Below are 14,329 nucleotides of genomic sequence, written 5' to 3'. Positions count from 1 at the left end.
TTCATTGCTCCCTGCTGCACATTGTCTTTCCTTGGAGTACTCCTATCCCATGTTGATCTGATTATCAAAGAGAGTCTGGAGAATGGGACCACTTCTTTGTTTTGTATTTGCACAACACATAACATGTTTCTTCATTCTGCTATGCAAAAACCAAGTTAAAATATGCTGACACTTGGAGCATTTGAGAAGTAGAGACTTTCCTAAAGTCGGTGTGTGGATTACACTTCTCAGCCTCAATGGAGAAAGCAGTAGAGCACTTTCACACAGAATACGTGACTGGAGCTAATGAGGCTGGTAAGGTGCATGGATGAAGAGACAGTCTAATCAGCACTTCTGTGATTGCAGGTACAGATGTTACAATACAGGAACAGAGACAGGAAACCAGAAGAAAGTCATGACTGTCACCTTACAAGAAAGCAGAGATGGTGCTCGCTGGGCTCCAAGCGTGGCAGTGTAGCAGAGCTACGCATTTCTGAGCATACAAATCAGACTTTTTATATCTACAGCATTCTTGGGGTCAAGACTGGGAGTGCACTGCTAAGACGTAAGCAAAATTATGTCAAGAATACGTGCAAGTTGTGGAAGTGCTTTTTCATCCTAATGAAAACAAATCTGCATAATTCCAAATTCTGGTGAAGAGGCAGCTTAAATAAAGTGCAGCACATTCTTTAGCCTGCTAAAGAAAGAGAGTAGAGAGTACCTCAAAGAACTTCTCATACAGTGTTTTCATCATCTTGTGGATGAATGCTTTTGCTCTTTCAAAATCCTCTGGCTCAATGCTCCCTGATCCATCCAGAATAAAAGCAATCTGTTCCAGAAGCTGCCCAGGATATGGAAAGGAAATGAATGAGAAGGCAATCAGCAGTCTTGGTCAGGGCCAAGTTCTTTATCCAATGTTATCGATCAATGCACAAGTAATCTCACTCGAACAAGCAACAACTACACCACGACTGCTCAGCTGTCATTTCAGCATGAGCTACAGCTCAGGTCTGGCAGCTCACAGTAGAGGAACTCCCCAGACTTTGTCAGTCCATGACATGATTCTGTTAAAAGATACTTCACCACATACACAAGCCATTTTCCTCCTCTTTGTCCTCCATCCAGGAAGGGAGCTTGCTATCACCACTGTTATTAGTGTTTCTGTGCTCTTGTGCTTCAGTTGGAATATTCTCAGCTGAAACAGGAAATGAGTTTGAGCAAAGATGATAGGGCAGTGGGAGAGAAAGCCAAAAGTAAACTAAACCCTTGCATTATCGCCTACAGAGTGTTCCTGTGCCTTGCTGCCTAGTAGCTGAACTCTTCCTCGTCCCTACACTCAATATTGCTTTCAGGCACAAGACTACAGGTGCTATGGAAATACTTGTGAGTTTTGAAGGCTGTGGGGATCAGGGCTGCATCTGAAAACTACAGCTACAGTTGAACAGAAATAAACTGCTGTGAGCACACCCAGAAGCATCATAACAGAAACGGTGAACATGCATATTGTAAAGCACTTATTTCCATGCTGATGTTATGGCTGCAGGTCAGATACCAAATGTGATCTCTTGTCCACCCAAATCTTTTTTATTTGTTTTGCTGTTGCTCGGCAAGTGACTACAAGAACAGGTAAGACCTGGAGATGTATTTACGTTCCTTAAGCAATGAAACTACCCACCATCACAGATCCACTCTGTAAATTACAGAGAAGATAGATGTGTCAGGAGTGGGATTTCTTCTACCCGAATCACTCAGAGCCTCTCTCCAGCTTTGAAAGGAAACTGTCAAAAACTTCATATGTGCACAGCACAAACCAGTCACCTCTAATTTTCTGCAGCTCTTCTGGGATCCACTGGTTGCTTATGAACTCTCCAATCTAGGGAGAAAAGCCATCAGACAGGGAGATTGAACACCTTTCATACACAAGACCAAAAAACCAATAAATTCCCAAATTGCCATTAAAAACTTGAAAGGTCTGAAAAGGGAGGGAATTTGCTGAAATCTTAGTAAAGCAACCCTGATCCTAGATTCCATAGAAAGCCCTTGTGTGCAAAGAAAAAAAAATATTAAAAGCTCTAGAGCCACAAGACATACAGAACTTAAGCATCTTTGTTTCTAGGATATATTCCTTAACCTCCTTCAAAATAAACTCTCTGGCATCAAGAAGATGGAGGCCTGAGTGAATCAAAGGAGCCAGGACATCTCAAACTGGACATCCTGCAAGACCAGTGCATGACCACTTTTTCTTCCACCCACTGCTAAAGCATAAGAGCAGACACATGCAATGGACAGAAGCATCGCTCTCCTGTATATGTGCTTTGATGCCAGAAAGTGTGCCTTTGATGGTGCTTGCCACTCACCCCAGGAGCACAGAGTTAGACAAGATCTAAGGCAGGATCTGTAAGTCCCTCAGAGTGCCAAGTTTAGTCCCAAACTTTACTGCACAAACGCAGAAAGAATATATTGCAAGTAATAGGTATATCAGTTGTCCTTATCCCTCTGTCTCCATCACACATTTGTATTCCTGTGGTCCCTTTTTGGATCAGCTCCAGGAACTGACTTCATTTACTTTGGCTCAAGACAATGATTTCTCTCTCTGACATTCCTGTATTTATCTATCTGGCTAGACCTTTTGTGACCACATGGCTCAGCCTCACTTTGTCCTCAGATTTATTTAAATCATTTAAAGTAATGGCTTATAAGCCCCATTCCTTTTTTATGTGTGTACTGTTTCAAGGTGTCCTGAGAGATTTGCCTAGCAAAATATCTAAGCATGCTTCTGGCATGAAAACCACTCCTAACTCTTCCACTTCCCTCTTCAGCTACTCTTCCTTGGCTCACTAACATTTAACTCTTGCATTAAAATATGTAGAATTATTACCAGCATCACTGAGAAGTTTAAAAAGTAATAATTATGTGAACCAGTAGACTTTTCATTCTTCGTTAGCGCTCTGATCCATCCTGCCTATCAGATTATGAGACTCTGAGGAGGTTCACACACCTTTGAGCATTTCTGCCACATTGACTTCATATTGAGGATAGAGGTCTTGGCATTCTTGAAATCATCTGTCTTGGTGTTCTCTGATCCACTCAGAATGACAGCAATCTGTTCCCAGTTCTGTCAATGCAGTTAAATATAAAAGGACATTTGAAGGGACACACGAACAGCCTAACAATTTAGCAAGGGTTCAAGAACATTGATGTATTATTAAACATCCAAAAATTTGACTACAGCACCATCCAGCCATTCCGAAAGCAGGTCTAGCTGATGATGCAGTCTATGCTGTACTGACAGGTTTTATTTTTTTAAAAATCTTAGTTAATGGTGGCTGTAACAATGATTGAAACCTACCATTACACATAACCTTCAAAACATCAACCTTTTCTCTTCCCAGCTCTCTCCCACCAGATGAACGCGAGCTGTTTCAGCTAACACAGAAGGAAGTAATGCTTGTTCCTATCCTGTACTTACCTCTGCACATGTGATTGTTTCCTGCACTGCCAAAGGACTCACCACAAGCACTGCTGGTGTCTGTGCTGACAGAGCTACTGGGGTCAGTAATTGCATCTTTGCTGGTTTTACTTTGAATGTCACTTAATTTGGTTTTAACTAAAGGATTTAAAAAGCAAGAAAAAAAATACACTCTACCTTTTGAAAGTACTCTTCTAATTAACACACCTTAAACTCAGGATCTGTTTCCATTCAGGTTCCCAAATTTGCAGAACACCTGAGGATCAGACTGTTGATAACAGTTAGACAACTGAAGATGCAATGAGACCATCTGGGTACCTAGTTTAAAACTGGTCAACTTCTTTACAGTGACAGCAAGAAGCAGAGCAAGGATAGACAATCAGGTCAGCTCTCCACTCCCTTCATTAAATGCCCAATAGCCCAGTGAAGCTGGAAGGAACAGCCTTGAGTGTCCAGGCACTTTTAAAAATCCCAGTGGATACTTGTCACATCCATCCACTAAGAACGTTGATGCCTTTCTAAATTCTGGCTTAAGAGCTGGATCTTTTGGATGCATGGGACACCACAACAGAAGATCCCTGCTGCTGTGTGTTAGTCTTCAAGGCTGAACATTGTAACCCTGTTGAAGTCACTATAATACATGTTAAAATTCAGCTCTAGGTCTCTCCCAGTAGACAACAGACCTTGCTGGTTAGGAACTCAGAGGGCCCCTGCTGTTAGAGCAGAGCCTTACGCTGTTATTTCTGTCCCTGTGCAAGGGCACAGTCCTGGCTTTGCTCTAGACCCATCTTGGTGATGTTGAGGAAAGCTGTGCTGCACAAGCCAGCGGTGACCAGAGTACAGACTCCATGTCCTCAGCAATGGTGAAGGCTCGGAGGTGCTTCTTCTGCAGGCAAGCCTGTGGGGGCAGCGGGAAGGGTAAGGACCGATGAGCAGAGCCATAGGCAGAGGATGACTGAAGATGCCGTCTGGCAAACATTCAGCATCTCCTGCACAGCACTGAAAGCTTAGTGAGAGTAAAAAAGCACCTTCCCTAATGTGACCTCTGCTGCATCAGGTTAGCCAGGACTCCAGCCCTGAGCCAAGGCAAAGAGAGGGGCTGGGGGGCTAACCAGACTGAGCCTCCAAATCGGTGGCTCTCCTAAGTCTCCTCTGCCAATCCTCCTCCCTTCTATTAGTGGGGGTGGCTGCAGTCAAGTACAAGGTCCATTGCAGTCCTCAGCCGATGAGAAGGGCCCTTCTCAGTTTTCCGTCCTGGCTGGCAATGCACCAGCTGGCTTTCCAACCAGCCAGTATCCAGCCAAGAGCTTTTAGTCTTTGTCCTTCTGTTACGTCTGCTCATTTGCATTTCCCAGCAAAAATACACAGCATTTTGGAAAAATACAGTCGTTCCCAGCCATTGATATTTTCAGTTCCTTACCAGGATCCAATCTGAATCCCTGTCAATAGCTATGCCACCATCCTGGACATCTTTGGAGCCTTTAATCTTTCCTGAAATTGAATAATTGAATGAATGAAGAACAGAATTGAAATGGATACAGTACTTGTCAGCCTTGGGCAAACAGAATAAATACAGATAAAGGCTACAACTACTGAATTCAGCTATATCTGTTCTCCTAGGAGGATGATTCAGGGTTAATGTTATCAGCAGCTATAGCAGTAATGAATATGTTGGAAACAAAAAACTGGTTTGTATTTCAACAGAGCTTAGGTGAAGACTTAAGCTGTGGCAGAAGAGGTCTTGCAGCCTCCAGACACATCACTCCCAACCACTGGGACTGTGGGTTTGCATTTCTCTACGAACTGCTGATCTATTGGATTTAGCAGTGTGCCCAGTTCTCTCCAAAACACCCAGCCTCTGCTCTCCCCGCCACTCCGTGCCCATGGCAAAGCAAGTATTGGGAAGGGGAAGCGGGACTGTACCTCGCAGAGGTATCTCCTGGCACTGGTTCTCCTCCTGCAAAACAGTGCACTTCCTCAGCCTGCTCAGCCACTTGTCTACTGAGGAAGTAGCCAAAATCCTGTGGAATGAGAGAAAAGGTGGAAAAGAGGGAAGGTGGCACAATCAGGCAGAGTCCTTTGGCAGTGCAGTGCAAAAGGGTCATCTGTGTGCCAGGGCAGCCACCCATTATTCTGACAATGTCTCTTAAATAACTGTACACCAGTGTGGTTTTGAGCTGTATCAGCCACTAAGAAGAAAACACTTATTTTCTCCTACAAATCATCATCCTTCCCATTACCTGAACTGTGAATTCAGGAGAGCTATCTCAGACCAAGGAAGAGGTCTGGAAGTGACTTGCCCATAAAATACTGGAGATAAAGGGAAGCTGGAGGTGGAGCGCGAAAGTACAACCACCATACTAGGAAATGGTAGCATTGCTGTACGAAATGGAGACTGTCCTTTGAGTCAGCCAATTTCTGCTCAGGGGGTAGAAAAGTTGCTTTACTCTGAAACTTAAAATACCCTGTCTGCTACACAGCCTGAGCAATCTGCTTAGCATAATATAGGTTATCTCTATAGCAACCACTTGTGGTTGGCTTCTGTTCACCAGCCTAGCCATCCATTTCTCTTCCCCTACAGACCCAATAGTCAAAATACAGCAATTTCCAGCTCTTTATGGTCTTCAGACCAAGCTCACAACAAAACTCTTGAGAGCTGGTGGGTGCTGTTGATGACTGCAGCCCCAGAAATGATGCAGTATGCGAGGAAGTACTGCGAAAACCCAGCTGCTTGTTTCTGCCGTTTGGTTAAATGAACAGATGTCCTTTCTGTGCAGTGCCACAACTTAGTTGGGGGTGAGGGGAAAAGCATCACAAAGACTCACAGGCTGACAACGTACATCTCACACTGATGAAGCTCTAACAGCGCTCATCAGCCCCTGAGAACCGAGGAACAGTTCTGGGTCCCAGGCAGAGGAACCTGTGCTAACAGTTGCAGAAAGTGAGAAGCTACATGACCTCAGGCCACATGCATTCATAAAGACCTGGGAAGTCTGGGTATGTTTTTCTTTCTTCTATTCCTTACATGGTTGTGTTCCCATCCGAGTGCTGAAGAACCATGGGCCACAACAAAGAGGCTGTGTGTGGTGTGATCCATGTCTTGCCAGTGTCAACATTAAAGCTCCTCAAGGACTTGACCACTGAAAACAAATAAATAAATGAGCACAGACTGTGAGATCTACAGAGTCATAGTTAAAAGGCTCTTGAGCCAGCTACTCCCAAACCCAGCCCACCGTGACAGCAGAGGAAGGGAGATACCAAGCTACAGAGATTTCACTGATTTAGATGAACAAAGGATTTTCTTGCCCAGCCTAATGAAAAGTAAAGTAATGCAAGTGCTGTTGTTCAGTTATGAAAGTCCATCTTGGATATCACAAAACATTCGTGCTAGTTGAAGTTCACAAGCCTGCATTTAGGCAGGAGAAGAAATAAAACTCCAGGGCTTGTGCAGGTGGCATGCCACTTCAGGGTGGCACCAGTGGATTCACTTCTTGTAAAGTTGATATTCAACAGACCATGACACTGAAACCCATTAGATTAAAGAATAAGCAGTTTAGATAGCAGCAAGGATTGTTCCCCACAAGAACAGCATTGTCATAAACCTGGTAAGAAGAGGAGAACATAGATTTTGTGGGATGTTAACAAAAAGCTCAAAGCTTGGCAGCAGGGGAGTAAATTGGTGCCAAATGTGATGGATATTCTGCTGAGAATGCAGCTCTGCTATAAGTCCAATAACTTCTCAAAGTAGATATAAAACAGCCATAAAAAAAGAAAAACTTCAACCCATTATTCACAGAGCTGTAACTGAATTGGCATCCTAAAAGTAACTTACTATTTTTTTTTTTGCATGAATGTACTTCTTTCTTGCAAGGCAGCCCTCAAAAAAAGGGGCTGATATTGGTGTTTTAGCTCTAAGACTCTGTGGCAAGACAACCCTTATTGCTGTTCACACATCAGCTCTTGATTTCTGTAAGTGTGTTAACACTTCAGTAAATGCATAGGCTGGGAAGATAAATGTACTTGAATCTAAGTGACAGACTGAAAATATCACAAAATAGGATGCATGAAAGGCAAACTACTACAATAAATGCTGTAAATTCAAGCACTGAGCTGTACTCTATCAGCAAACCTCTGACAACTTTGAAAACTTCACACTAATCTCAGGAACAAGCCCAAGTGGTTCCAATCGCAAACTCTGTCCCTGTTTGAAACTAGAACAAAAGTAAAATTCAGATTTTGTACAAATTACTCCAGCCTAAAATCCTTGCTCTGAATGCCCAGACTCTAATTCCAGAAGCTGTAGGTTGAGCCTGCGTTTAAACACGCAGTCTAGCATTTTTAGTGTAACCTCTGACGTACTAACAAGAGGTCAAATTCTGTCCTTGTGTCCACATGGAGTCTTTCTTGATTCTAATTTTACTCAGAGCTGAATCTGAACTTACACAATCAGTTCCATGGCATTTCCCAGCCTGGCTATGAGAGCACAGGTGAAAGAAATGAAATACTGTTATCAGAGCAAGGACAAGAAACATGCAAATAGCGTGAACTTTTAGTCTTTTCTTCTTCCCGAAATGTCCCACAGCTCAGGCACACACGGCATGCGCCCCTTTCAGAGCACAGGCAGACCATCCTGAACTACCGCCTTGCTTTGCAAATCCCATTTTACCAGTTAAAATGCCTAAATTAACTCAGAGATGCTCCTAAGGCATCTATGTATGCTTCCACTGTGAGACCATCAGCCTAAAAAAACGCACATTTACAAAGGCTTCCAACAAACTTCCTTTAAAACAAAACCCGAATTCCAGATATGCTGGAAAAGGCTCCCTGGAAAGTTCAACCATCTTTGAAGTAAGGGACAATTCTCAAGCAAGCAACAAAAAGAAAAAAAATGATGGCCAGGGAGCTAACCTCACTCTTGTGACTATTCCTGTGCTTGGATGGCATTTGGCCTGGGAACCCAAGGTTCCTCAACTCTGTGCTTAGTCGTGCTGCTGCCATCCTGCAAAGCCGAGTTAGTGCAACATTTTGCTCCTAACCCTGCTGACAGGGATTTCCAACACATGACTCGGGGGGTTTTAGCACTTTAGTTATTGAAATTAAGTGCGCTGTACTTAAGCTGAGGAGAAAAAAAAAAGTGTGTGTTGCCAATTAGCCAACTACACTGACAAATTATCTGTAGAGTTTAACACAGATCTGTTAGATTCATTTTAGGAATGTAACCAAGACCCACCAGGTCAGACAACTACATTTTTCTGCACTGGCACTTTCATCAGTAAAATCCACAAATGCCGGAAAAAAAAAAAAGGTTGCTAGAGAAGAGCAATAGAAAATATCTACAGAATCACACAAGGATAGAAGCCTCCATCCATGATTCCACCTTAAATCTGCATTAGCCAAATCAAGAAACTTTAAGATTTGAAAAAGTATCAGTAACTTCTGTGGGCACATCCATTCAGCATTTATGTTTACAAAGCTGGGAGTTACCTAGCATAATGACAAACATGAGAACAAAGATATTAGCAGAAATAATGCATCAGCATACAACAGGTAGGTGTTCAACTTAAATAAGGAAAACAGCAGAGCATAAATCTTGATGTTAAATCTAAAATTCCACAAAGAAAGCTACAGAGAACTTTGATGGGCATCTCATTAAAAGAATAAAATTATTTTTTTTTCCCAAACACACTGGAAGTGTAAAACTTGTCAGGAAGCCTGTGAGGCTGATCAGGGCATGAAATGAATAAAGGACAATATTCCTTCCATACAGATGGAGTAGGTATATACAGTATTGAGTGTTTTGAAAAGGAAACCAGACAAACAGAAATTCTCTCATATGGAATCAAACTAGCATTTATTTGTGGACTGGCTGGAAGAGGGGCCAGTAACATCCCCAGTGCAGTTGTCCACTGCTAATGGAGTAGCAGTGTAAGTGTGCGACCCTTTCTGGGACAAGTGGCTAAAGCCTAATTCCTGGCAGAATTGTCCCCATGAGGCTACAGGACACAGTGACACTGATACAGACTCTGACTCAGGGAAACGTTCCTTCTAATTCACACCTATGCTTTACATGAACTTACTCCCAAATAAAGGTCTTCTGAATTTTCTTTTTAAAAATACTGCATGTTCTAGAGCTCTTGTTAAGGAGATCAACAAGCCAAAAACTTGTGGGAAATACATCTCTGACAGCACATACTGCTTAATCCAAGGTGTATCTAAAATGACACTAGAAAGGGAAAAATATAAAAAAAAAAATCTCACCTACATTCTGTTCTCACCTACTGAACTAAGAGCAAAGAGACAGACAAATAAAAAAATACAAAAGGCCAAATGGAGCTTGTTAGCTTTGTATTTGAGAGTGTAACTTCACACAGCAACCACTTTTCTCCCACTAAGGATGAACTATAAAACTTTCTCCAGCCAAAAGCATGAATTTCTCTGAACTAGTAGACGAACACATCACAAACTAAGGACTTTCCATACAAGTCCAAACATCCTGAACTTTCTACATATGAATTATTTTATTGGCTCGCATTAAGGGACCAATATGCATCTCTAGAAATTACTTTGTTTCTGGACCAAGACTTTTATTTTCTAATATATGTAAAATAGAGAGATAAGACTCACTCATTAGGAAGAGTAGATACAGGAGCAATCTCATTGTTCCCGGCTTTAAGGTGAAGGAAGGAGGAGAGCCAGAGATACCAGGCAAAAGCTGCTGCCTTCCTCTGACGATTCTCCGGATCTCCACGTCTCATTGTGCTCACTGAGAAAAAGTGACTCTATTGTGGATTTCCTAACTGAGGTTTCAAGGCATACACTAGTGACATTTTAATAAAACTGCAGATGCAGAGGCCTACTAAAAGGTAAGCTTATGTTACTGAAAGGTAACTTTTAGCAGTGTCTCTGCTTCTGTCCATCAACACCTTCAGCATACCTGGAACAACGGGATCTGTCTGAAAAAGCCACTGGGGTCTGTTTGTACTGTCAGCCTTGTCCTTTGGTGCTTGTTACGTGGACATGCCACATCACGTTGAAATGTGCAGACAGATCGACGGGTGAACTCACAGCAGGGATTTAAGAGATGTCAGCTCTTAGATGCTGCTCATAGCAGCTAGAGGTTCCCCCCCCCCCCGACCCTCACACACACACACAGAGCACTTAGTGTTCCCCTTTTATTTTGTATATTATTGGTGTCAGAAACATTGACATTTTATGGCAGGATGCCCAGGGTATGTTAAGGGATTCTGCACATCTCTTCTCCCCTCTACCAACGATTCTTTGTTTTTTATTGATCCCTTCTTTCTCTCTACTGTTGACCCTAGTCTGCACCAGACTAGCACAGAATTACTCCTAAATAGTTCATACTATCAGAATACTGTGTAGCAAGTATTATTTGGATGCAGTGTGTTATTACAAGTGCTAAATGAGCTGAAATAGCAAACGCTGAGCAATCAGAAGAGTTAATTGCACAGCAAATCCTTTTGGAAGGGGTGGGGGGAGAAAGCCATTCCAGAGACGCAGTTCTCTGCCAAGAAATCATGAATTTTCCAAGGATTCTCAGAAAAGAGTGCAACAAATCACACAGACATTTTCTAGTTACCTCCAACTCTCTACCTCTAAGGACTCCCTGTGTTTAACATTTGACAACCATCCTCACAATCCAGAAATGCTGTACCACTCAAGCTCTCACAAATCCAAACTGAAAAAAGATTACATCAAGAGGAAGTGAAGAAAACACTCTCTGCACTCAGATTTTAGTAACAGTTAGTGCCAGTGATGAGGCAGTCGCAGTCACACCTTTCTGAGGCTTTGCCTGGTCCTGTCTGGCCCCACTTTTACTCGTGCTGCTGAAGCAGATCTGAGGTTGCAAAGTGGAACCGTTTTCTTCTAAAATGGTTATTTTTTTCCAATTTCATTTTTTAGTCCCAGAGCAACAAATGAAATTTCTTCAATACAGCAAAGAACAAAACTGATAGCTTGCCCCAGGAACAGTCCAGCTAAGAAATCTACCAGCTGCATCGCTTCAGAAATAGCTCTTTGCAGCTTATGCAGACTTACATAAAGCATCTGTTCCTTGTCTAAGCCCTTTTGCTTGTCACATTTCAAAGACTTCTTTCGCTAGCTACAGAGGCAATGGAAAGTATGCTTAGTTGCAAGTGGGGTCACAAAAAGAAGAGAGAGGGAATCAATCAAAACACAGATAAAACTCCCCGTACCAGCTTCAGAGCATGCTTTGGGAAAAAAAAAAAAGGGAAAACAACAACAAAATAAAACGTGCAAAGCATTTGAGGAACAAGAAAATCTTGCTTCCACCGATACCCCTGAGGAAAATAGCCTTATGGGGAATTGGTAAGCATACATGACCAGATAAGCAGCGAGATAGATCGCTGTGCAGCGGGAAGCATTTGGAGCCTGGCAGAGGGGACCCAGGGAGCAGTGACCAGGCAAAGTGTGCTCCAGTGGAGAAGGAAGAGGAGGAGGAGTTTAGAAACAACAAGGTCTGCATTCATCTCCCAGCCCTGCCAGGAGCCAAGCAGCTTTGATCAAATCACACAGGGAAGGGTTTGAGCATCCATAATTCTGCATGGAAAGGAACGAGAGCTGATGGTGTCTTTTCTTCATGGCATGGCTGGGCCTTCAGATTCTCCGTGGCTCATATACAGAGTAGACAGACGAGAGAAAGTGCAGCTATTCCTTCACTGATGTTTGTGAAAACCTTCTGTTTTCTCAGATGAGAGCCCTGCAAAGCCTCCCCATGTGCATAGGGATGGGTTCACATGCAGATGGGTTTACCTGTCACAAGAGGTAGAAGGGAGAAGACAGCTCATATGTTGGTAATTTCTTGTGTAAATGAAGTGTTTCCTGACAAAACATTACGATCTATTAAGAGTGGATCCCAAAATCCTGTTGGGCCTTCAAACTTATGAACCAGCTTGTAAATCCCTCCCTCTCACAAGTAATTGCAGACATCCCACAAAATAAACACCAGCCAGCCTTCCTGTTTGTAACGTGACCAAAATGGAAAGTGGTTCAGATGGTGAAACCAAAGAGGAGCCTTGTGCATTAAGAATATGAAAAACTGTGAGGTTACTGATGTTAATCTTAATAGTGCTGACTCACTTGTCACTGCAGAGAGGTTGTAACTGCTCAAAAATCTCCTTTTCTCCATAGCACAACAAAGAACAGTCCAACAGCCTGGGCACTGCTAGATTTTCTGACCAACCTGACATATCTGTTTGCTGCATGTGCCTGTCCCTGTCTGCTGTCCATCATCCTTCATTCATGAGCTTGAGAGGGCTGGGACTGGTGGTCTGTGACATGACTGAAGCACAAGGAATGTCAAGTCCCTGTTTCACAGCAAACTCTAGATGTTTAAGAACATTTTTGATGTAGATCAAAAGATAAACTAACACTGCAAGCTTGAGAAAGGGATTTAAAGAGAAGCAGGTTCAAGGAATAGCTGAAGAGGCAGGTTATCTTGAAAGCAAGCTGCCACAGCCCACAGTTACCAAAACCACTAGCAGTATGCAAGATTTCTTCTTTTGTTGTTTATTAAAACTCCAGGCAAGGATGGCAGATCTGATTCTGCATTTTCAGAGAATCTCAGAGTGTCCCTATCACAGCAAGGCACCAAGCACAGCAATAGATTACCATATGCCAGATGATTCTTTTGTGCAATATGAGCACCTTGCCAAATCTTGGGAACACTTAGGACAGAGCCATAGATGGAAAAAGCAACTGAAGGCTTCACAAAGCAAGAAAACAGCAGACACTGGGAGTGAGAAAAGTTAATTATAATTCAGAAGCCCAATGCAGTGAAGCTGAAGACGGGATTGCCCAGCACAGGGGAAGAACCTGTTTGAAGTGATAGGGAATAAGTTTTAAAAGCAATGCTTTTGCTGCCAGTCACATACATGTAGTAAGCCACAGAATTAAGGTGATTGTCTCCAAAAGACAAGCCCCCTAGCTTCACTTGCTCAGAGTAGAAATGAGCCACAGGAGATCTTCAGTTGCATGGTTTATCTTACTGAAGGAAAAGTGCTGCCAACATTTGTAGTCTGCCACATTTTCAGGGTTATCACTAGCCATTCCCTGTATGAAAGATGCACCCAATGCAACATCGGCTGTTACATTTTCAGATGTGGCTGTATAAACGGACATGAGGTCATGAAAAACAAGAGTTAACTTGCATGGCAGTGAGGTCAGCACAGTGCTGGGTAAAACGCAATCAGGAATTGATAAGGCCTTATAGTCTGATCACATCTCTTCCTTCTTGAGAGGCTGAAGCTCTTAAAATATATCCAAGGAAGAACATTTTCAATTAAGTAAACTTGCTATGTTGACAGTTTACAGAAATAGGTTATTATTTTTAAATACAGGCTGAAAGTGAGATAGCTCATTTTTATCTCTTTTCCACGGAGTTCAAAGTATGCTTCCCATCCCGTCTGAGGCAGTGTGCACATCAAAATAAGCAACGAGGTCCTTGTAATCATTTACAGCAAGACAGGATGCCCGCTAAGACTGACAGGAAAAGTTAACCACACAATGCACTTTGGCTCATCTGTCTCAGAAGCCATGTGCAGGATTCTGCTGCTGTTTTCTACAGAGACAAAGCAACCTGTGACAGACAGATCTTTCAGAAATTCACCATGTGAAGTTACAGGTCCAGGAAATCCACATCACTTTTGTGTTCTCAAATAAATGTGCACATCATGCAAACAATTTCATTATAATATTGTAAAATGGGGATTCTGATGTGGGCTAAACACTGAGCACTGCAGGTCCTGACACAAAGACTCTATGACTCTTGATGACTGAGTATTTGTCCACTCATGTCTCACACCAGGAGTGTTTTGCACAGGAGCCAACTCCATCCTTAGC

Source organism: Strix uralensis, chromosome 20 (genome assembly GCF_047716275.1).
Source record: "Strix uralensis isolate ZFMK-TIS-50842 chromosome 20, bStrUra1, whole genome shotgun sequence".
Classification (NCBI taxonomy): domain Eukaryota; kingdom Metazoa; phylum Chordata; class Aves; order Strigiformes; family Strigidae; genus Strix; species Strix uralensis.
The sequence above is the reverse complement of the archived record's forward strand: the minus strand, read 5'-3'. Positions refer to the sequence as shown.